This window comes from Physella acuta, unplaced genomic scaffold (assembly GCF_028476545.2).
Source record: "Physella acuta isolate Inbredline_101_S28 unplaced genomic scaffold, ASM2847654v3 ptg000749l, whole genome shotgun sequence".
Classification (NCBI taxonomy): Eukaryota; Metazoa; Mollusca; class Gastropoda; family Physidae; genus Physella; species Physella acuta.
Genome location: NW_026732267.1, coordinates 274001 through 299775, shown reverse-complemented (window position 1 = coordinate 299775; position 25775 = coordinate 274001).

Below are 25775 nucleotides of genomic sequence, written 5' to 3'. Positions count from 1 at the left end.
ATTTGTGGGTTTAACCTGCACTTAAGGGGAGATTACCCCCCCCACCCCACCCCCCCCCCCCCCCACACACACACACAAATAGGCATAGGCCTACTGATTCAAATTAGAAACCAATTTTTGCAACAACTAGTTTTTTTTAATACATTCAATTCTGAGCATTATTTTGCTTGACTAAATGTTTTTTTTTTTAATTTTTTAATTAAGCAGCCTAAAAATGAACTGCTTAGAGCTGTTTTTTTTTTTACATAAGCGGTTCTAAGAGGTTTTTAAAAGAATATTTTTTTAATATTGTTTTTGATATATTGTTTGATATGGATCTTTAGGCTGGTCTTGTATGGTACGGTTGAATTGTTAAGACTGGTATCTAACAAGATGACTGTTAAGTTAAATAAGACATTATTTTGCTACTTGACAGGGCAATCCAAGTTTAAGCAGCCCTTTTTTGTCTCTCTGCTGAGCGGTTGCATATGTAAATCACAAGTATATTCTTAAATCTGTTTTAGTTTTAGAATATTACTAAAAGGTCAAAATAAAAACATCTTAATCCTTATTCTATAAAATTGTATTAAATGTAATCGAATAGAACAACATTCAACTAATACATTTTCCTTTAAAATTTTGTGGAAGCGTAAAAATTTGGAAAGGTTCGGTTTTGCGCCGAGATTTTAAAGAAATAATACGCCGTTTTGGTTTAATCTCGTTAATCATCATTACTATTGTATTTCCAGGCATTTTTTAAAATTTATTCATGCAGAGGTTTCTAATTACCGCACGTTTCTTGTTTTCGTAATAAAAAAAAATCTAAAAATGACTGAGTTCTTGAGGGACAATTACCATAACATCAAAACAGACACCAAATTCGACTTTTCAAAAGCTGTTTACGCTCCAAACACTTTTGATTTAATGGACAGAATTTTTGAATTTTTTCAAGGGACACTGTTTCTAAAAGTAACATAAAATTTCGCAATGGCTCGACACAGGTTTTCTGTTGTACAAAAAAAAACCATGTAAAATAACATCAAAATCTTTATTTGCAATTATTTGATGGTAATGATAGTTAAACAGCATTTTCAAGATGGTATTCTACTATGCATTTTATGATCCAATTAATTGCAAGCAGATTTTCGAGCACCCTTAAAGGATATATTTCTCTCTGGAGAATCTTATTAATATTCACTAAATACGTTTTCTAAATTTTAAGTCTTGATTTCTTTTTAAGGATACATATAGTGATATGGGAGAAAGGGATTGAGTTATTTAAATTAATTACTTTAGTTTCAAATGAAAGCTTTACATTGCTAAAGCTAAATTTTATATAGGCCTATCACTTTGGGGTGAGTTTTTTCCTATTTTCTATTTTGATCTAAAGTATGTACATTACTTTTATCCTTGTCAGGTACATGAAAAATTAAGCATGGAAACCCATACAAACGTCCACCATTTAAAAATTTTTAGCTTAAAAAGGTTAAGGCATGTTTAAAGCACTTTTAGCAATCAAATTACTTTTCCTTATATTAAAACTTTTCACGACAACCGAAAAATCACACTTTTTAGAATGCAAATTTTAAAAAAATATATAGCATACATTTTTTTTCCTAAAAGTAATTAGTTTTCTCGTGAAGTTAAAAAAAATACTGAAAATATGGTGGGAATTTTATTGTTTAAAAAGAATAGTTGTCTTTTTAGTGCTTGAAAAAGGCAAAATGAGAAAAAGCAAAGAGTAGCTATGAAAATCGGTATGTAAAGCAAATTGTAAACTGGGGTTTTTTAAGCGTGCATAGAACACCGTAAAAAATCAAGATTTTTGTGATTTTTTTCCTCGCTTCTCCCCGTTATTGATGTACAAAGGATCAAATATTTCCATCCATAATTTCTACAAGGCAATGAAAATAAAATAAAATAAAAAATTTTATATTGAAAATCTGCTACCAGAAATACAAAACTAAAATAGGTTCAAAACTATTTATAAAAAATGTTAAAATTCAGTTAAAATTCAGTAGTGAAATATAGTTGAATTCTACCAGTATCAGTAATGGTAAACGGAAAAAAGTCACAGGAAAAAAAAAAACAGAAAAAAGTCAGTTTTTGCTAGGAAAAAAAGTCACAGAAAAAAAGTCACAGTGGAAAAATTTTATCGGAAAAAAAGTCACAGAAAAAAAGTCACAAAAATCTTTTTAGAAATATCTATATATATAATTCTCTTCTGGGAGAAGCTAGAAAACAAGCTGTAAGCACGCTCCCTACCACCCCCACCCCTACATGGTCTGGTGAGCTGTGGTTCACGCTAAATGTTTACAAGCAGAGCCGGGTTTAGTGACGACTATTAGGGGCAGATAATTTAGTTTGAAAAGATTTTAAACGTAGGGGGGAGGGGGATAACTAAGTGGAGTTTACTTTAACGGAGGGGGGGGGGGGTTATCGTCCTTAACGAGTTACTTATAGTGTTTTAAAGAAATATTTTCAGTGGCAGCGTTGGTAGTGTCGAATTAACAAATTATTAATTACTGAAAAGTAGAAAAAACAACAACTAAATAGCGGCGTATGATACGCCGCGGGTCGGCTCGTTTTTATTAATTTGTTAAGAACTGTAAAATTTTGTAAGTTTATTGTTGTGGGATGTATTTTTTTTTAAGCATAAATTATTTATAGACGTTAAAAGCATTATGATTTATAACAATTGTGAGTAAAAATACTCTAAGATAATTAACACAACAATCTCAACTTTTGTTACATATTTAGTTAAATAGTCGGTAGAAAAGTTAATTATAAAAAAAATTTAGGCACATTTTGCCGTAGGCTATTCTCTGGTCGGCCTCTCCTCAGTAGGCATTGTCCGAACATACTTTCTGTTGTTGACGTTATGCGTCAATGACAGCCTTTGAACCTTGTCAGCTTTCTGTTTTGATCCTAAGTTTTGTTATGTAATGAGCGTGATAAATGTGGGCAGTAAAGGTGGTTGAACTAAACATAACTATTGTTATCATGAGTTGAGGGCAGCAAGTCAGATGAACTTACCATTTCACGGTAATTTAATATTGGTATTTAAAAAAAACACGATAAAAAGTGGACTTTGGAGCATTCTATTAAATGCTTATCTTAAGTTTAAAATAATCAAAATCTACATACTTCATAATAAATATTTTTAAATGAATTATAAAAATTCCTACACACAGTTCATTACATTTAATTAATCCTAAATTAATTTGCACTCTCTAAATATTTAATACATAAAAGTATTAACAAATATCATGCAAATATATATTTGTGACTTTGTTCCTGTGACTTTTTTTCCTGTGACTTTTTTTCTGTTTTTTTTTCCTGTGTTTTTTTTCCTGTGACTTTTTTCCTACAATCATCAGTAATACCTGGGTCTAGATCTAACTAAACTATTTTAGCTCACAAATAGGCCCATTTAATATACTATACTTTAGGCCGTATAGGGCCTAGCCTAAGTATTAATAGTAAAATATTTAAGGGCAGGTTAAACCCCCCCAAAATACTAATTTAAGTCAAAATGTTGATTTTTGAAAATCTATTGTTTCTGAAACTACATTCAATTCTGAACATTTTTGTATAATCATTTTGCAAAATTTCGCATTGCTAGTATTTTTTATAATTTTTTAATGGAGACTAATGACGTAATTCACCTATATTTAGCAACATTTAGCAACATAAAAATTAAAAACTAGCTAAAATAGATGTTCTTATTGCTGAGTAAGAGGCTCCAGATGCAATTTATGTAACTGGGAGGTTTTAAAAATGACTTATTTGGTATAGTTTTCGCTTTTTCTCGTTTTTTTTCAAATTTAGTATATTTTTCACTGTTTAGCGTTTTTTTTCAAAATGTTACTTTTCAACAAAATTGCACCTAAAAAACTAGTTGAGGTATTTAGCTGAAATTTCGCACACATGTTTACTGAGCACTGCTTGTAAAGTTGAACTAAAAGAATTTCTATATCTTTGAAACTTCTCATTTTACAAAATAAAAAGTCTACTCCCTACTTTTTGGAAATTTTTTAGGTCTCACATTTTCTAATTGTTTTGTAATTGAGTATATTACACTATTTTAAAGATTTGTGTTATTCTGACAATCAGAAGCTGTGTTATTGTGATTTCAATGAGACCTAATTTTGAGCTATTTTACCCTAAAAATGACTTTTTAGAAAATATTTTCACAAAACCATAACTTTTTAGTGATTTTTAAAATATTTTTTTCATATACTATGTTAGTTACAACTTTCTTATCACTCAAAAAAGTCCTAACACCTACATTTCAATTTGTGGGTTTAACCTGCACTTAAGGGGAGATTACCCCCCCCACCCCACCCCCCCCCCCCCCACACACACACACAAATAGGCATAGGCCTACTGATTCAAATTAGAAACCAATTTTTGCAACAACTAGTTTTTTTTAATACATTCAATTCTGAGCATTATTTTGCTTGACTAAATGTTTTTTTTTTTAATTTTTTAATTAAGCAGCCTAAAAATGAACTGCTTAGAGCTGTTTTTTTTTTTACATAAGCGGTTCTAAGAGGTTTTTAAAAGAATATTTTTTTAATATTGTTTTTGATATATTGTTTGATATGGATCTTTAGGCTGGTCTTGTATGGTACGGTTGAATTGTTAAGACTGGTATCTAACAAGATGACTGTTAAGTTAAATAAGACATTATTTTGCTACTTGACAGGGCAATCCAAGTTTAAGCAGCCCTTTTTTGTCTCTCTGCTGAGCGGTTGCATATGTAAATCACAAGTATATTCTTAAATCTGTTTTAGTTTTAGAATATTACTAAAAGGTCAAAATAAAAACATCTTAATCCTTATTCTATAAAATTGTATTAAATGTAATCGAATAGAACAACATTCAACTAATACATTTTCCTTTAAAATTTTGTGGAAGCGTAAAAATTTGGAAAGGTTCGGTTTTGCGCCGAGATTTTAAAGAAATAATACGCCGTTTTGGTTTAATCTCGTTAATCATCATTACTATTGTATTTCCAGGCATTTTTTAAAATTTATTCATGCAGAGGTTTCTAATTACCGCACGTTTCTTGTTTTCGTAATAAAAAAAAATCTAAAAATGACTGAGTTCTTGAGGGACAATTACCATAACATCAAAACAGACACCAAATTCGACTTTTCAAAAGCTGTTTACGCTCCAAACACTTTTGATTTAATGGACAGAATTTTTGAATTTTTTCAAGGGACACTGTTTCTAAAAGTAACATAAAATTTCGCAATGGCTCGACACAGGTTTTCTGTTGTACAAAAAAAAACCATGTAAAATAACATCAAAATCTTTATTTGCAATTATTTGATGGTAATGATAGTTAAACAGCATTTTCAAGATGGTATTCTACTATGCATTTTATGATCCAATTAATTGCAAGCAGATTTTCGAGCACCCTTAAAGGATATATTTCTCTCTGGAGAATCTTATTAATATTCACTAAATACGTTTTCTAAATTTTAAGTCTTGATTTCTTTTTAAGGATACATATAGTGATATGGGAGAAAGGGATTGAGTTATTTAAATTAATTACTTTAGTTTCAAATGAAAGCTTTACATTGCTAAAGCTAAATTTTATATAGGCCTATCACTTTGGGGTGAGTTTTTTCCTATTTTCTATTTTGATCTAAAGTATGTACATTACTTTTATCCTTGTCAGGTACATGAAAAATTAAGCATGGAAACCCATACAAACGTCCACCATTTAAAAATTTTTAGCTTAAAAAGGTTAAGGCATGTTTAAAGCACTTTTAGCAATCAAATTACTTTTCCTTATATTAAAACTTTTCACGACAACCGAAAAATCACACTTTTTAGAATGCAAATTTTAAAAAAATATATAGCATACATTTTTTTTCCTAAAAGTAATTAGTTTTCTCGTGAAGTTAAAAAAAATACTGAAAATATGGTGGGAATTTTATTGTTTAAAAAGAATAGTTGTCTTTTTAGTGCTTGAAAAAGGCAAAATGAGAAAAAGCAAAGAGTAGCTATGAAAATCGGTATGTAAAGCAAATTGTAAACTGGGGTTTTTTAAGCGTGCATAGAACACCGTAAAAAATCAAGATTTTTGTGATTTTTTTCCTCGCTTCTCCCCGTTATTGATGTACAAAGGATCAAATATTTCCATCCATAATTTCTACAAGGCAATGAAAATAAAATAAAATAAAAAATTTTATATTGAAAATCTGCTACCAGAAATACAAAACTAAAATAGGTTCAAAACTATTTATAAAAAATGTTAAAATTCAGTTAAAATTCAGTAGTGAAATATAGTTGAATTCTACCAGTATCAGTAATGGTAAACGGAAAAAAGTCACAGGAAAAAAAAAAAACAGAAAAAAGTCAGTTTTTGCTAGGAAAAAAAGTCACAGAAAAAAAGTCACAGTGGAAAAATTTTATCGGAAAAAAAGTCACAGAAAAAAAGTCACAAAAATCTTTTTAGAAATATCTATATATATAATTCTCTTCTGGGAGAAGCTAGAAAACAAGCTGTAAGCACGCTCCCTACCACCCCCACCCCTACATGGTCTGGTGAGCTGTGGTTCACGCTAAATGTTTACAAGCAGAGCCGGGTTTAGTGACGACTATTAGGGGCAGATAATTTAGTTTGAAAAGATTTTAAACGTAGGGGGGAGGGGGATAACTAAGTGGAGTTTACTTTAACGGAGGGGGGGGGGGGGGTTATCGTCCTTAACGAGTTACTTATAGTGTTTTAAAGAAATATTTTCAGTGGCAGCGTTGGTAGTGTCGAATTAACAAATTATTAATTACTGAAAAGTAGAAAAAACAACAACTAAATAGCGGCGTATGATACGCCGCGGGTCGGCTCGTTTTTATTAATTTGTTAAGAACTGTAAAATTTTGTAAGTTTATTGTTGTGGGATGTATTTTTTTTTAAGCATAAATTATTTATAGACGTTAAAAGCATTATGATTTATAACAATTGTGAGTAAAAATACTCTAAGATAATTAACACAACAATCTCAACTTTTGTTACATATTTAGTTAAATAGTCGGTAGAAAAGTTAATTATAAAAAAAATTTAGGCACATTTTGCCGTAGGCTATTCTCTGGTCGGCCTCTCCTCAGTAGGCATTGTCCGAACATACTTTCTGTTGTTGACGTTATGCGTCAATGACAGCCTTTGAACCTTGTCAGCTTTCTGTTTTGATCCTAAGTTTTGTTATGTAATGAGCGTGATAAATGTGGGCAGTAAAGGTGGTTGAACTAAACATAACTATTGTTATCATGAGTTGAGGGCAGCAAGTCAGATGAACTTACCATTTCACGGTAATTTAATATTGGTATTTAAAAAAAACACGATAAAAAGTGGACTTTGGAGCATTCTATTAAATGCTTATCTTAAGTTTAAAATAATCAAAATCTACATACTTCATAATAAATATTTTTAAATGAATTATAAAAATTCCTACACACAGTTCATTACATTTAATTAATCCTAAATTAATTTGCACTCTCTAAATATTTAATACATAAAAGTATTAACAAATATCATGCAAATATATATTTGTGACTTTGTTCCTGTGACTTTTTTTCCTGTGACTTTTTTTCTGTTTTTTTTTCCTGTGTTTTTTTTCCTGTGACTTTTTTCCTACAATCATCAGTAATACCTGGGTCTAGATCTAACTAAACTATTTTAGCTCACAAATAGGCCCATTTAATATACTATACTTTAGGCCGTATAGGGCCTAGCCTAAGTATTAATAGTAAAATATTTAAGGGCAGGTTAAACCCCCCCAAAATACTAATTTAAGTCAAAATGTTGATTTTTGAAAATCTATTGTTTCTGAAACTACATTCAATTCTGAACATTTTTGTATAATCATTTTGCAAAATTTCGCATTGCTAGTATTTTTTATAATTTTTTAATGGAGACTAATGACGTAATTCACCTATATTTAGCAACATTTAGCAACATAAAAATTAAAAACTAGCTAAAATAGATGTTCTTATTGCTGAGTAAGAGGCTCCAGATGCAATTTATGTAACTGGGAGGTTTTAAAAATGACTTATTTGGTATAGTTTTCGATTTTTCTCGTTTTTTTTCAAATTTAGTATATTTTTCACTGTTTAGCGTTTTTTTTCAAAATGTTATTTTTTAACAAAATTGCACCTAAAAAACTAGTTGAGGTATTTAGCTGAAATTTCGCACACATGTTTACTGAGCACTGCTTGTAAAGTTGAACTAAAAGAATTTCTATATCTTTGAAACTTCTCATTTTACAAAATAAAAAGTCTACTCCCTACTTTTTGGAAATTTTTTAGGTCTCACATTTTCTAATTGTTTTGTAATTGAGTATATTACACTATTTTAAAGATTTGTGTTATTCTGACAATCAGAAGCTGTGTTATTGTGATTTCAATGAGACCTAATTTTGAGCTATTTTACCCTAAAAATGACTTTTTAGAAAATATTTTCACAAAACCATAACTTTTTAGTGATTTTTAAAATATTTTTTTCATATACTATGTTAGTTACAACTTTCTTATCACTCAAAAAAGTCCTAACACCTACATTTCAATTTGTGGGTTTAACCTGCACTTAAGGGGAGATTACCCCCCCCCCCCCACCCCCCCCCCCCCCCCACACACACACACAAATAGGCATAGGCCTACTGATTCAAATTAGAAACCAATTTTTGCAACAACTAGTTTTTTTTAATACATTCAATTCTGAGCATTATTTTGCTTGACTAAATGTTTTTTTTTTTAATTTTTTAATTAAGCAGCCTAAAAATGAACTGCTTAGAGCTGTTTTTTTTTTTTTACATAAGCGGTTCTAAGAGGTTTTTAAAAGAATATTTTTTTAATATTGTTTTTGATATATTGTTTGATATGGATCTTTAGGCTGGTCTTGTATGGTACGGTTGAATTGTTAAGACTGGTATCTAACAAGATGACTGTTAAGTTAAATAAGACATTATTTTGCTACTTGACAGGGCAATCCAAGTTTAAGCAGCCCTTTTTTGTCTCTCTGCTGAGCGGTTGCATATGTAAATCACAAGTATATTCTTAAATCTGTTTTAGTTTTAGAATATTACTAAAAGGTCAAAATAAAAACATCTTAATCCTTATTCTATAAAATTGTATTAAATGTAATCGAATAGAACAACATTCAACTAATACATTTTCCTTTAAAATTTTGTGGAAGCGTAAAAATTTGGAAAGGTTCGGTTTTGCGCCGAGATTTTAAAGAAATAATACGCCGTTTTGGTTTAATCTCGTTAATCATCATTACTATTGTATTTCCAGGCATTTTTTAAAATTTATTCATGCAGAGGTTTCTAATTACCGCACGTTTCTTGTTTTCGTAATAAAAAAAAATCTAAAAATGACTGAGTTCTTGAGGGACAATTACCATAACATCAAAACAGACACCAAATTCGACTTTTCAAAAGCTGTTTACGCTCCAAACACTTTTGATTTAATGGACAGAATTTTTGAATTTTTTCAAGGGACACTGTTTCTAAAAGTAACATAAAATTTCGCAATGGCTCGACACAGGTTTTCTGTTGTACAAAAAAAAACCATGTAAAATAACATCAAAATCTTTATTTGCAATTATTTGATGGTAATGATAGTTAAACAGCATTTTCAAGATGGTATTCTACTATGCATTTTATGATCCAATTAATTGCAAGCAGATTTTCGAGCACCCTTAAAGGATATATTTCTCTCTGGAGAATCTTATTAATATTCACTAAATACGTTTTCTAAATTTTAAGTCTTGATTTCTTTTTAAGGATACATATAGTGATATGGGAGAAAGGGATTGAGTTATTTAAATTAATTACTTTAGTTTCAAATGAAAGCTTTACATTGCTAAAGCTAAATTTTATATAGGCCTATCACTTTGGGGTGAGTTTTTTCCTATTTTCTATTTTGATCTAAAGTATGTACATTACTTTTATCCTTGTCAGGTACATGAAAAATTAAGCATGGAAACCCATACAAACGTCCACCATTTAAAAATTTTTAGCTTAAAAAGGTTAAGGCATGTTTAAAGCACTTTTAGCAATCAAATTACTTTTCCTTATATTAAAACTTTTCACGACAACCGAAAAATCACACTTTTTAGAATGCAAATTTTAAAAAAATATATAGCATACATTTTTTTTCCTAAAAGTAATTAGTTTTCTCGTGAAGTTAAAAAAAATACTGAAAATATGGTGGGAATTTTATTGTTTAAAAAGAATAGTTGTCTTTTTAGTGCTTGAAAAAGGCAAAATGAGAAAAAGCAAAGAGTAGCTATGAAAATCGGTATGTAAAGCAAATTGTAAACTGGGGTTTTTTAAGCGTGCATAGAACACCGTAAAAAATCAAGATTTTTGTGATTTTTTTCCTCGCTTCTCCCCGTTATTGATGTACAAAGGATCAAATATTTCCATCCATAATTTCTACAAGGCAATGAAAATAAAATAAAATAAAAAATTTTATATTGAAAATCTGCTACCAGAAATACAAAACTAAAATAGGTTCAAAACTATTTATAAAAAATGTTAAAATTCAGTTAAAATTCAGTAGTGAAATATAGTTGAATTCTACCAGTATCAGTAATGGTAAACGGAAAAAAGTCACAGGAAAAAAAAAAACAGAAAAAAGTCAGTTTTTGCTAGGAAAAAAAGTCACAGAAAAAAAGTCACAGTGGAAAAATTTTATCGGAAAAAAAGTCACAGAAAAAAAGTCACAAAAATCTTTTTAGAAATATCTATATATATAATTCTCTTCTGGGAGAAGCTAGAAAACAAGCTGTAAGCACGCTCCCTACCACCCCCACCCCTACATGGTCTGGTGAGCTGTGGTTCACGCTAAATGTTTACAAGCAGAGCCGGGTTTAGTGACGACTATTAGGGGCAGATAATTTAGTTTGAAAAGATTTTAAACGTAGGGGGGAGGGGGATAACTAAGTGGAGTTTACTTTAACGGAGGGGGGGGGGGGTTATCGTCCTTAACGAGTTACTTATAGTGTTTTAAAGAAATATTTTCAGTGGCAGCGTTGGTAGTGTCGAATTAACAAATTATTAATTACTGAAAAGTAGAAAAAACAACAACTAAATAGCGGCGTATGATACGCCGCGGGTCGGCTCGTTTTTATTAATTTGTTAAGAACTGTAAAATTTTGTAAGTTTATTGTTGTGGGATGTATTTTTTTTTAAGCATAAATTATTTATAGACGTTAAAAGCATTATGATTTTTAACAATTGTGAGTAAAAATACTCTAAGATAATTAACACAACAATCTCAACTTTTGTTACATATTTAGTTAAATAGTCGGTAGAAAAGTTAATTATAAAAAAAATTTAGGCACATTTTGCCGTAGGCTATTCTCTGGTCGGCCTCTCCTCAGTAGGCATTGTCCGAACATACTTTCTGTTGTTGACGTTATGCGTCAATGACAGCCTTTGAACCTTGTCAGCTTTCTGTTTTGATCCTAAGTTTTGTTATGTAATGAGCGTGATAAATGTGGGCAGTAAAGGTGGTTGAACTAAACATAACTATTGTTATCATGAGTTGAGGGCAGCAAGTCAGATGAACTTACCATTTCACGGTAATTTAATATTGGTATTTAAAAAAAACACGATAAAAAGTGGACTTTGGAGCATTCTATTAAATGCTTATCTTAAGTTTAAAATAATCAAAATCTACATACTTCATAATAAATATTTTTAAATGAATTATAAAAATTCCTACACACAGTTCATTACATTTAATTAATCCTAAATTAATTTGCACTCTCTAAATATTTAATACATAAAAGTATTAACAAATATCATGCAAATATATATTTGTGACTTTGTTCCTGTGACTTTTTTTCCTGTGACTTTTTTTCTGTTTTTTTTTCCTGTGTTTTTTTTCCTGTGACTTTTTTCCTACAATCATCAGTAATACCTGGGTCTAGATCTAACTAAACTATTTTAGCTCACAAATAGGCCCATTTAATATACTATACTTTAGGCCGTATAGGGCCTAGCCTAAGTATTAATAGTAAAATATTTAAGGGCAGGTTAAACCCCCCCAAAATACTAATTTAAGTCAAAATGTTGATTTTTGAAAATCTATTGTTTCTGAAACTACATTCAATTCTGAACATTTTTGTATAATCATTTTGCAAAATTTCGCATTGCTAGTATTTTTTATAATTTTTTAATGGAGACTAATGACGTAATTCACCTATATTTAGCAACATTTAGCAACATAAAAATTAAAAACTAGCTAAAATAGATGTTCTTATTGCTGAGTAAGAGGCTCCAGATGCAATTTATGTAACTGGGAGGTTTTAAAAATGACTTATTTGGTATAGTTTTCGATTTTTCTCGTTTTTTTCAAATTTAGTATATTTTTCACTATTTAGCGTTTTTCTCAAAATGTTGCTTTTCAACAAAATTGTACCAGTTAAATTACTATAACTCAAAAACTACTTGAGATATTTAGCTGAAATTTTGCACACATGTTTAATAAACACTGCTTGTAAAGTTGAACTAAAAGAATTTCTACAGCTTTGAAACTTTTCATTTTATAAAAAAAAAGCTAAGTCTACTCCCTACTTTTTGGAAAAATTTTAGGTCTCACTTTTAAAAAAATTTGGCTAAAATCCATATTTTATTATTTTCTAATTGTTTTAGTTCATCTTTTTTGTAATTGCGTACATTACACTATATTAAAGATTTGTGTTATTCTGACAATCAGAAGCTGTGTTATTTTGATTTCAATGAGAGCTAATTTTGAGCTTTTTTACCCTAAAAATGACACTTTTTAGAAAATATTTTCTCAAAACCATAAGTTTTTAGTGTTTTTTTTTTGCATTTTTTTCATATACTATGCAAGTTATAACTTCCTTATCACTCAAAAAAGTCCTAACACCTAAATTTCAATTTGTGGGTTTAACCTGCCCTTAAATTGTGAAATAGACGCTAATCTAGTACTAGTAGGATAACACTGAAAAAAGGCTCAGAAATTAATTGAGATTGAGTCTGTAATTAATTATTAATTAATAGGCCTGACGGGGGGGGGGGGGGGGTTGCTAGTAGATTAGACTAGGAGTCTAGCTAGCTAAAGACCAAATTCAAAGACTAGTTAGTAATAATATTAGGTATATCTAGATCTAGTATATATGTATATATATATATATATATATATATATATATATATATATATATATATATATATATATATATATATATATATATATATATATATATATATATATATATATATATATATATATATATATATATATATATATATATATATATATATATATATATATAGCCCCTGAGGGCTATAAATTACATAAGGAGATGATCTCTGGTTGGCTGAGATCTAAGAACTAAGTCCATGTTACCTACAAAGAGATGAAGTTTTATGGTAGGTTAGATACAGGTGGGGTCTGGTTATCATGGGGGTGAGAAATTTTGAGGGGAGAGCAGTGGTACTAATTCCTCTTTGGTCTCCACCCTGCTAGACCATGAAGGTCTTATATTACATAACATGCCACCCCAGATTGTCTGAGATCTGTAACTGCAATCCATGTTACCTACAAAGAGATGAAGTTTTATGGTGGGCCAGAAACTGGTGGGGGCTGGGTATCGTGGGGGTAAGAAATTGAAAGGGGGGGGGGGGGGAGCAGTGGTATTAATGTGCCTGCTTACTTCCCTGCTGGACCTTGAGGGTTATAAATTACATAACATACCACCCCAGATTGGCTGAGACCTAAGAACATTTATTCCTGTTACCTACAAAGAGATTAGAAGTTTTATGGTTGGTTAGAAACAGGTGGGGGCTAAGTCGGCTGTATTGCCCCTTAGGGGTAATAAGTATGTGTACCATTTTAAAAATTACCTGGCTAACATCAGATGGCTGAATTTTTACTTTTAAGCAGGTTAGAATTGTATTTCTATCATTTAGACACAAGTCTGTTAAACAATTAATACATTTTGTGTTAACTATTCCTATAGCAGTGTCATATTCAGTGGTCTAATAAATGAGAAACTTGCACATAGGGTTTCAAGAGCCACATAAGAGTATCTGTTATAACTTTTCGGAACAGGCAAGCTAGTGGACAAAATTAATGTATTCATGTAGATTTAGTTATTATCTAACAAATAAAACCACTATGGTAATGATCAGTCAAGTTTTACTCTGATAATGATAAAAACTTTATAGCACGGTAAAATGGGACTAGTGTCGGCCATTTTGTTTTGGCACCAATAATCACTGTGCAAAAAAAATTCACCAAAATAAAACTATTCTAGCCATAGCTATGAAAATAGTGTTAAAATGTACAACAACCAATGCTCTAATACAGGAACAAAGAATGGGCTTAAAAAACTCATTTGGTTTATTACAAAGTGAAGTTTCCCAAGTTATGTCTATTTGGAAAAAAAGTTCACAAATGGTTTTATGGAGATGAGAAATTTTAGGGAAATAGCAGTGGGATTAAATCTTGTCTCATCCTCTGCTTCTCTGTTAGCAAAGAACAGCAGTGGTTTGTTACCTCAGAAGTAGATTAGAAGTGTTATTGGGATATATATCTATATCTATATCTATCTATATATATATATATATATATATATATATATATATATATATATATATATATATATATATATATATATATATATATATATATATATATATATATGGCCTACTATATACAAATTATGACTTCTTCTTCTTCTTCGTTCTTAATTTTTAGTGTTGGAATGAATCGAGCCTTATCTGCCCGAGGTTTTGAACTCGAGACTTTTCGGTTTTAGCAACCATGAGCTTTACCAACTTGACCAACCCTAAATTATGACTGACCATAGTCTATACTCAACTATAGTGCCCTAAGTATACATAGGCCTTGCCTAGTCTTATGCCTATGTTCAGTATATGCCCCTAATTGCTATTAATTAAGCCTACTATAATGGCCTATAATATTTTTAATATTATTTAACTTACAGTGAAGATCTGTTGCTTAAAAGCGAGATTAGAAATGTAAATGTATGATATACATGATGTTAACAGGAACGGTATTTTGTTTTGATAACCTACAAGCATACTGCGGGTTGGACTGTACAGCGTGGACCCCTCTCCCAACACACTGCTGAAAGCCTATAACCGACTCCACCCCCCAAAATACATATTTAAGTCAGAAATGTTGATTTTTGAAAATCTATTGTTTTTGAAACTACATTCAATTCTGAACATTTTTGTATACTCATTTTGCAAAATTTCGTATTGCTAGTATTTTTTATTTTTTAATTAATGAGACTAATTACGTAATGACGTAATTCGCCTATATTAAGCAACATTTAGCAACATAAAAATTAAAAACTAACTAAAATAGATGTTCTTATTGCTGAGTAAGAGGCTCCAGATGCAATTTATGTAACTCGGAGGTTTTAAAAATGACTTATTTGGTATAGTTTTCGCTTTTTCTCGGTTTTTTTTTCAAATTTAGTATATTTTTCACTATTTAGCGTTTTTCTGAAAATGTTACTTTTCAACAAAATTGTACCACTATAACTCAAAAACTACTTGAGATGTTTAGCTGAAATTTAGAACACTTGTTTACTAAACACTGCTTGTAAAGTCGAACTAAAAGAATTTCTATATCTTTGAAACTTCTCTTTTTATAAATAAAAAGCTAAGTCTACACCTTACTTTTTGGAAATTTTTTAGGTCTCACATTTAAAACATTTGGCTAAAATCCATTTTTTAAATTATTTTCTAATAGTTTTATTTTAGTTCAACTTTTTTGTAATTGCGTATATTACACTATGTTAAAGATTTGTGTTATTCTGACAAACAGAAGCTGTGTTATTGTGATTTCAATGAGAGCTAATTTTGAGCTATTTTACCCTAAAAAATTATACTTTTTAGAAAATATTTTCAAAAAACCATAACTTTTTAGTGATTTTTTTGCATTTTAATTTTAGTTACAACTTCCTTAACACTCAAAAAGTCCTAACACCTAAATTTCAATTTGGGGGTTTAGACTAGAATCCCTAGATTTAAAGACGTCGTTGTCCGATCAGAACAACTTTGTGAATGGGTTTTGTTTTGTAGTTCATCTAAAATCTAGATTATTTAATATTTACTTCTAGATCTAGATTACATTTAGCGCTTAAATGTAGTAATTTTTTTCAAGTTAAATAGTACTAAACAGTATTAGACCAAGATTTAATTTAGAAGTTTGTAATTTTTTTCCTGTTAGCCCATAGATAAATGTCACTAAGTGTGACTAGACGATCTAGAAGATCTAGATCTATATCTGGATCAATTAAAAATTTTGCCAACATGGAATTCCTGCATCATTTTAAATCTGGAAGAAACATGTTTGTGTCTTCAAATAGTTCTATTTTGTGACAAAACAATGTAGAAACCAAATCAATTAACAATGTTTTTTTTTTAATTGTCTTTGTATACTTAGAACAAAGTAGACTTTTGGTAATTTACTTGGTATGCTGTGGATAGTATGTCTATTAATTTACTGATATAAACAAGGACATTCATATTTTGTTGGTAATCTGCAACCAAGTTTACTTTGCTTGGATATGAATGTTTATTACGGTGCATACAATTGTTGAACTTACTTTTATAATTATATACATTTCAGACAAGCACTTTAACAATTCAAATAAAGCGATTATGAGGAAAATTACCTCAAGAAATTGTGTCTTGCCTGGGGATTGCGCATATACTATAACAAAGTAAGACAATATCCTACAAATAAAAATCTGACAATTAAATAAAATGTCTTCTTCTTCTTCTTCGTTCTTAATTTTTGAATATGGTGGAGGATTCAGACAACAAGACCAACTTCGTGGACAAACCGGACTGTGGTTTCCAGTTTGTCAGGTGTCCCATATAATTTTTCCCTGAGTGGGGTGGGCTGGGGCCAGTGTCTGCCTCTTGCCTGGCTATACAGAGTACAATCCTGGAGTATGTGCTCAGTGTTTTCCGGGGCCTTGCCACAAGGGCACATTTCGCTACACCCAACCTTCAGTTTTTTGTGCATGTGTTGATTTAGTCTGTTGTGGCCTGTTCTGAGTCGAAAGATTATGTATTGTTGTTTTCGTGTTAAATTGTAATAGCCGTCGTCTTTAATGTAGTGAGGGTGTGTGACCGACCACATTTGCGTTTGTTTGTTTTTAATTATTCTTTTTATTTCTTTTGGGTGTAGCGAAATTTCCGGTTGTGGTTTCTTTCCCCCAATTTTTGCCAGCTGGTCTGCGATCTCGTTACCCTGGATCTGGCAGTGGCCCGGGATCCACTGCAGCACAATTCTGCTGCAGGTATTTTTAAGCCTCTCTAGTGCTGTCATAAGTGTTTGAATATAGGACTCCGGATTTTGTAGGGATTGTAGGACTGATTTGGCATCTGTAAGGAATACAATCTGACTATTCGGTGATTCAGGGTGTTCTGACAGGAGGTTTGCTGCGTGTTCTAAAGCTTCTTTTTCTGCCCTAAAATTGTCGGATAGGCTGCCTGTGGCTATTGCCTTTTCCAGGCTTTCTCCGCTTGGCCATTCAATAAGGATGCCAGCCCCGCCGTTTTTTGTGGCATCTTCAGCTGAGCCATCTGTGAAAACTCTAGTCCAGGTGTTGCTGGGGTACTGATCCTTAATGTGTTTATTTGTTATTTTCCTACGTTCTTCTAGATCATAGTCAGATTTTTTTCCTATGGTGTCTATTGAGTCAATAATGGTTAAGTGACAGTGGGAGATCCAAGGCGGGGAGAGGTTTTGAGTTTTTATTGCTTCAGGAATGATATTTTCGATTTCATATTTCTTTTTCAGATTCTTTGCTTCTTTGATGAAACTTGTTCTTTGTAGTCTGGTTGATGGACTGGGTTTCTGGAGTTTTTGTTTTAGGTTATGGTTTTCCAGTGCCTCTAGCTTTGTGTATTGAGTGAGGATTTTTGATTCTCTTCTTTCTTCTATTGAGCTAAGAGCGGCTATTTCCTCCATAGCTTTTATGGGTGTTGTTTTCATGGCTCCTGTCATTATTCTCAATCCAATGTTCTGAACTTTGTCAATTTTGCTAATATTTGTTTTTGCTGCTGAGCCCCAAGCCGAAGCACCATATTCTAACGTAGGTCTCACATAGCTGGTGTAGGTTTTTTTCAGGATGTGGTGATTTGCTCCCCAGTCTGTTCCTGCCAGTTTCCTCATTAGATTAAGTCTTTTGATCCCATTACTTTGTGTGTTTTCTATTTGTTTTCTCCAGGTAAGTCGAGTGTCAAAAGTGACTCCTAGGTATTTGGGGTGGTCATTTTTTTCTAGCTCTTGGTTTTCTAGGGTAAGTTTCATTTTTTGATGTTTAGTTGATAAGGTGAAGATTGAATAAGTTGTTTTCTTGGTATTGATGGATAAGCCCCAGTTTTTGGTCCATTTGCCGAGCTTGTCAAGTGTTTCTTGAAGACGAAATTTTGAGGTACCAATATATTCCTCTGTGCTGATTAGTGAAAGGTCGTCTGCAAACATGCTTCTTTTTACTCTCCTTGGGATGTTTTCATTTAGGTCATTTATATAAATGAGGAAGAGAGTAGGAGACAAGACTCCTCCTTGAGGGACTCCATTTTTTATAGTTACTGTGTGACTTCTTTTTCCTTGCATGGAGACTGATGCTTTTCGGTTGCTTAGGTAACCTTTTATCCAGTTTAGCATGTTATGAGATACTTGATGGTTTATTAGTTTTAGAATTAAGCCTTGCTCCCAAACCTTGTCAAAGGCTTTTTCAAAGTCGACCCACACTATTGAGGTTGGTTTTTTTTCTTGAAAGCCATCTTCTATTTCCTGAGAAATGAAGGTAATTTGGTCTTCAGTAGATCTGCACTTCCTGAAGCCTGCCTGTTCGTCTGCTAGTAGATTGTTCGATTCTAGAAACCAGGTCAGTCTGTTGTTTACTACTCTTTCCATCAGTTTACAAACGCAGCTTGTTAAACTTATTGGGCGATAGCTATCGACTTTGTTCCTGGGTTTTCCTATTTTTAGAACAGGTATCATGATTGCTTTTTTCCAAATATTTGGGATTTTCCCAGATTTCCAGCTTGCATTAAATATTTGGAGCAGTTTTTTCTTAGCATTGGGGCCCAGGTGCATGAGCATATCATTTGAGATTTTGTCAGGGCCTGGAGCTTGCTTAAGTTTGAGGAGCTTCATTGCTTCTTCAAGCTCCTTCTTGCTAATTCGAGCTACCATTCCAGTGGAGGTGGGGGGAGAGACTTTCTGTAGTTTTTCTTTAACTTCAGTTTGATTTTTAACCTCTTCTACTCTTTGGTGGCTGATATTTATTTGTCCCACTTTGCTGAAGTGGGTTATAAATTCTTTTGCTGCATCCTTTTCTGTTTTGATCGTGTTTTCAATGTCGATGACTATGGGAGTAGCTCTGTTTTCTTCTTGGTTTAGCCTTTTTGCAATACTCCATAGTTTATGACCATCTCTATCTACATTGAGGTGTTCTGTTTTTTCTTGCCAGCTTTTCCTCAATGCAGTTAGATACTTTTTTCTAAAAACTGCGTTTGCTGATTTTAATATTATGTTAGAAAACTACAGTGGGATTATCTTCAACAATGTTTCTAGCATCAATTGTCTCGTCATGGAGTATCTGGAGGTCTGGAGTCCAGTTTGGGATATAATTTTTCCTTGCTCCCCTTGGAATAGATTTTTTGGCTGCTAACAGAACTGCTTTTGAGAAGGCTGTGTATGACTTGTTCACCTGATTGGTTTTACAGTTGATTGGTCTTGTGTAGGAGTCTGTGAGGGAAGAGAAGAGCTCCCAATTAGCTTTTTTGTAGTTCCATCTAGGGCGGGGGTAGGCTTCAATTGGCCTGTTTGATGTTTCTATCTGGATCAGGATTGGTCGGTGGTCGCTAGTGGCTAGTTGATCTGCAACTTCTCTTTTGCATTTTTTGGATATGCCATTAGTAGCAAAAGCTAGGTCGGGGGTAGACGTGGTTAACCAAGACCTTGAGTAAAAAGTTGGTTTGTCATCAGGTTTATTTAGAAGGATGAGCCTATTTTCTGCTTGCCATTCTTCAATTTCCTCTCCTTTAACATTGAGGTCAGGGTAACCCCAGCTCTGGGAGTGGCTGTTCATGTCTCCCACAACCAGGCACTCTTCGCTGTTTGGCAGGGAGATGCGGTCCAGTTCCAGGTCCTTATCAGGAGGACAGTAGCAATTGAAGATATTTAGGTTACCTTCTGCAAGTATGAGTTTGGTGCCCATTATCTCAGATGCTGTTGAGTTTGGTATAACGATATCTGTTGTTGGAATGTCATTTTTTATGAGAATGAGGATACCTCCTTTAGGTCTGTTTTCCCTGTCCTGCCTTATGCAGGTGTATCCTCTAATAGAGAAGCGAAGATTGTTGTTGAGGTGAGTTTCTTGAATACAAGCAACGTCTACTTTATTTTCATGTAGGAATATTTTTAAGGCTTCCTTTTTTTTATGAACTCCTTCTGCATTCCACTGCAGGATAACAAGTAATTTGTTGTTTTCCTCACTATTTTGGCCAGTAGAATTTACCTTCTGATCCTTGCCCCTGGCTGGCCAGGCAAGAATAGAGGAACCACCAGCTCGCTTTTGTGGGCTCCTTCGAGGCGGAGAGCCCGGCCCCCTACCTGCGCGGCGGGATTCCACAGGCAGGACGCCACTTCTGTTAGTCCTATTTCTTTCCTCCATCATAAAATTAAGCAGTGCGTGCCAGCATGTTATGCGCCATACTAGATGGCCCGTTGACTCCGACTTCAGCCTGCTTTTCTTTCTGGATTTGCTTCCATAGCCTTTGATCACCCAAGAACAAACTACAAGGCAGTAGCTGTTTGATTTTGGAGTTGTCTCTCCTAGATGGGTTGCTGTCCCCAGCTAACGAGCCCCATCTGCCCGGGTTTGGAGTTATAGCGCCCCATGCTCGCCGTTGAAGTCATTTCCTTGGATTTATGAGATGTTTTTTATTAGATATCCTAACCAATGGATATCCCACCTCATCCTCCATGACCACAAACCAGTTGGTCCACGGCTGTTTATTTGGTATTCACAGCTAACCCTCATATCTAAGGGCCTCTCCCCTATCCGCCACCTGGGGACGCGCTCGGTAGGAGATGGTAGCTCCCCCAAGAATAAAATAAAATGTACAAAGATCCCCTATTTGCATTGAACACAGGTTTGTTAATGATATTGTAGCAAACAGTTGGTAAGGTTATAAGAAAACTGAAATTAAACATATGTGGATTTTATTTTTTAATGAGATTAGAACAGTTAAATAATCCAAGCAATAATCTTTTCGGCTGAAGTCATGCAAAGTTGGCAAAAGCTGCAAAATGTGTTTAAGCTGGTGGGTGGTGTGGTAGTCCTACAAGACACTTGTAAGTACCACATAAAACGTATTCAAAAGATCAGTAAAAATTGCATGAGCATCTTAACAATAAAACAAAACCAGACTAAACTATACAATTTAACATACTACTACTACATAGGCCTAAAGTGATATCAATTAAAGTTAAGCTTTATCTAGATCTTCCTTTTCTAAAGCAGGCTATAGTTAATATAGATCTACATGGATTGTGTTGTGTAATACAAAGTAGGCATCTAATTCTATATTTAATAAAAAAATTTACTATATATATATATATATATATATATATATATATATATATATATATATATATATATATATATATATATATATATATATATATATATATATATATATATATATATATATATATATATATATATATATATATATATATACATATATATATATATATATATATATATATATATATATATATATATATATATATATATATATATATATATATATATATATATATATATATATATATATATATATATATATATATATATATATATATATATATATATACATATATATATATATATATATATATATATATATATATATATATATATATATATATATATATATATATTATTTAGGCCTACATTGAAACAATGTCAATATCAAGTTGAAACCTTGTCTGTGTCGTCCTCGGTCGAGCAGAGCCGGCGATTTAAATTTTATTATTTAAATCTACTTTGATAACTGGTTTTATCATGACTTTTGTGCAGATCTGTTTACACATTTATGTGCAGTGTTAAAAATAACTAAGAGTAATAGAAAATATTAAAAAACAGTTTAAAAACACCGTCGATGTGACATTGGAAATATAGCGGGCATAGGCCGGGTTTACAAAATGACTATCCGGATCACGTGAAGCAAAATCGTGTAAAGGTCCATTGCGCCTTAGTTAATTTTAGACATTATAGATAAGATGGGCTACTGTGTACGGTAGAATGGGCAACCCGTGCCTCAGTAACTATTATGAAAGCAATATCACCGGCTTTGTTTGCATTAACATTGTTCAGATTTAGAAATCAAGCGTAAAAAAACACATGATTGCTAATGCATTGATGGAATCAATCTCTTAAAATATTGCGTCAGTCGGTCTTCTGAGACCGCAGTAACGCTAGTTTAATATTAAATATAAAACACTTTGTAAATTCATTTGTAACATGGTTTTCTGAATTTTTGTACTGTTTTAACCCCTTAATGCCTGAATTATGTTCTAAGCGTGTAAAAAATTATTTGTGCTGATTTTCTCTCATCATACTGACACTGAATTTGTAGTTTTTAAATTTGGAGCTATTTTAGGCTAATTACGGTATGTCGCGAAAACGCGACATCAGGCACTTATGGACCAAACAGTAATTTAATTATTTTTTAGTCCGGGTCATTTTACTATTTTTAATGTCACGTGTTTCTCTAAATATCCAAACTGAACATACGGACATGCAAAGAGATGTAGAATCACTTTCAAAATTCATGAAAATATACTATATTAGCTCAGGCATGGAGTTACATCGCTGCTGCACCTGCTAACTGACTAACTTATGAATGGGTATTTTGAAGCCTTGCTGTCGTGGTTCTATTACACTACATTAACACACTGCATATGTAAGGACTTCCTGCAATGTGTAGAGCTTTAGTTGTCCCTGGTTACGTCATTTTCGTGAACTCTTATTCAAGGTCAACTAATAAAGACGCATTTCTCATTTGACCTATATTTGCTATACACACAAAGCACGTGAACAAATATTGTCCTAAATGACAATGTTCAGCATTGTATATTCGTCCATGCTCAATGCAGCTGCTGTGGGTACTTAGTGTCACTGCTGTGGGTACTCAGTGCCACCAGTGTGGGTACTCACTGCTATTGTTGATGGGACCCTATGTTTCCGATTCGTGCTACGGCTATTGTGCTCGACTGATTCTGCTATTGATTACCATTGACAGTGCTGTAGCTACCTATTTCCACTGGTATGGGCACTCAGTGCTGAAACAGTGGGTACTAAGTGCTGAAGCTGTAGGTACTCTCTGTTGAAGTGGGTACTCAGAGTTACTGCAGTCGGTTGTTGGTGTCATGCTGTGGGTAATCAGCGCTGGAGCTTTTGATAATAGATAACGTTGATGTGGGTACTCAACATTAGCAGTGGGTACCCTACTCAGTATCACTGCTGGGAGTGCTAAGTGCTCAAACTGTTGTTGTTCAGTGTCACTGATGTTGGTACTTAGTGCTGAAGATTTGGGTACTCAATAACACTGCTGTCGGTACTAAATGCCAGTATAATGACACTAATGTGGGTATTCAATAGCACTGCAAAGGGTATGTTTGTCAGTACTCAACCTTACTGTATTAATTACGAGGTGTAGGTCTATGCTCAGTGTTAAATTTGTCAAGGTCACTGTGAAGACAATTCTTTGGTGGTATCCAGGATAGTGGTCCACCACCTCATTTCCTGTTATCTATTTATTTTTTTGTTCTCCTAATATTTTACAATACTATTTCAAAGCTAAATTCGTTATATTGTGCCCAGCAACATGATCACATTATTCCAGCATCGCTCTCTCTCTATATACCAATGTCAATGAAACAGATGAACTCTACTTAGCCTACCACATGGACCGTAACGTTCTAAAGTGCACTTTTATATATAGGCGAAGACTATATTTAAAATCCTTTACTTATTTATAATCATACTTGAATGAATGACACTTATTATACTAACATCCATGATGTGAAAAAAAAAATCTTGAACGACCGAAAGGCCTTGCACGAAATACTAAGTTGGTCAATTCCTATTCTTCACAAATACTAAAGAGCATTCGTGTGTTTTAGTTAACTATTTGCTAGACTAGATTCTGCTTACATTCTTATGAATGTATATCTCTTTAGCATGTAGGCCCTATGTATATCAGAATAAAAGTCTACCGCTTTACTTGCTCTGAACCAATCCCTTTATTCTCTCTCCATCACTTTCCAAGTGTTCAATTTCAGTTACAGTAACACATTCAACATCAGGTGAAGCAACAGATGAATAATTAGACATTAGTGACCAAAGAAAATGCACTCTATTTCAGACAGAATTCTTTTGTTTGAATCTTTACTCATCCTGTAAAATAATAACGTCACTACTAAACCAAACTATATTATTTCTAGATTTTATTTCTAGATTCATTTACTTTTTCTTCATACATGCAAAAATAAAATTAAAATTCAATTAAAAATAATAACTAGAGGTTATTATTTTATTTTCAAGTAAAAATGTCACTATATATATATATATATATATATATATATATATATATATATATATATATATATATATATATATATATATATATATATATATATATATATATATATATATATCAATATATATCAATAAAAAATTATTATGCTATTTTTTTAACAATAATTAACTACAATATTTAATATAGGCCTAGTTATTTGATTGTAACTTCATAAGATAAATAATGAAATATTACACCAATATCACCTTCATTTAATTCTACTTGAAGTCTATCATCTATTTTAGTCGGAACTGTTTAGCGACAAATTTATCGCAAACTCTAGACAAAAAGAGATCCTGTGAAAATAAATGCAACAATATTAGCACTAAAACAATCTTTAACAATAATTACTGTATTACTTTCTAAGTTTATTAGACCTATATGCATCAATTAATATGGTTATCACATGCAAATTCTAAGCAGCAGCTAGTAAATATCATTCTAATACTATATTATTGTTAAACATTTGGACGCATTTTTTTCTTCAATAGTAGCACTACATTACCCTTCATTATAGGCTTATTATAGTAGCACACTGATCATATGTATGTAGGCTTATACAGTACTAAGTGCAAAATCGAAGTAAATTTATTTTTCTACAATAATTGTTATATTATTATTATGAAAGAAAAACAAAACTTAGCTAGTATAAGAACCAACAGGTGACAAGTCTACCTACTAGACGTTAGGAATTGTTCAATCAGCTAATTTTTATACTACAGATAAGTCAATTTACAGTTGTCCCAATATGACATTGCTACATATAGTAATTGCATATTAGCACAAATATAACAAAAAAGTATATAAATAACTTAATTTTAGGTAAATTTACTCACCTGCGAATTGGTGAATATTTTTTTGTTTTATTTTTTTTTCTAAAAAAAAAAAAAGAAAAAAAAAAAAAAACAACCTCGATCACAGGTGTCCGACCAGTGGTAAAAAAACGGAATCAAACTCGAATTTTGTGAAATGATCACACCTAAAGTCAGTTAGTAAAATTTTAACGTTTATGTAAATTCATTTGATGTTATTTCACTTTGAAGCAAAATTTATACAATATGAAGGGTAAAAAAAACTTTTCACTCCCTAATCAT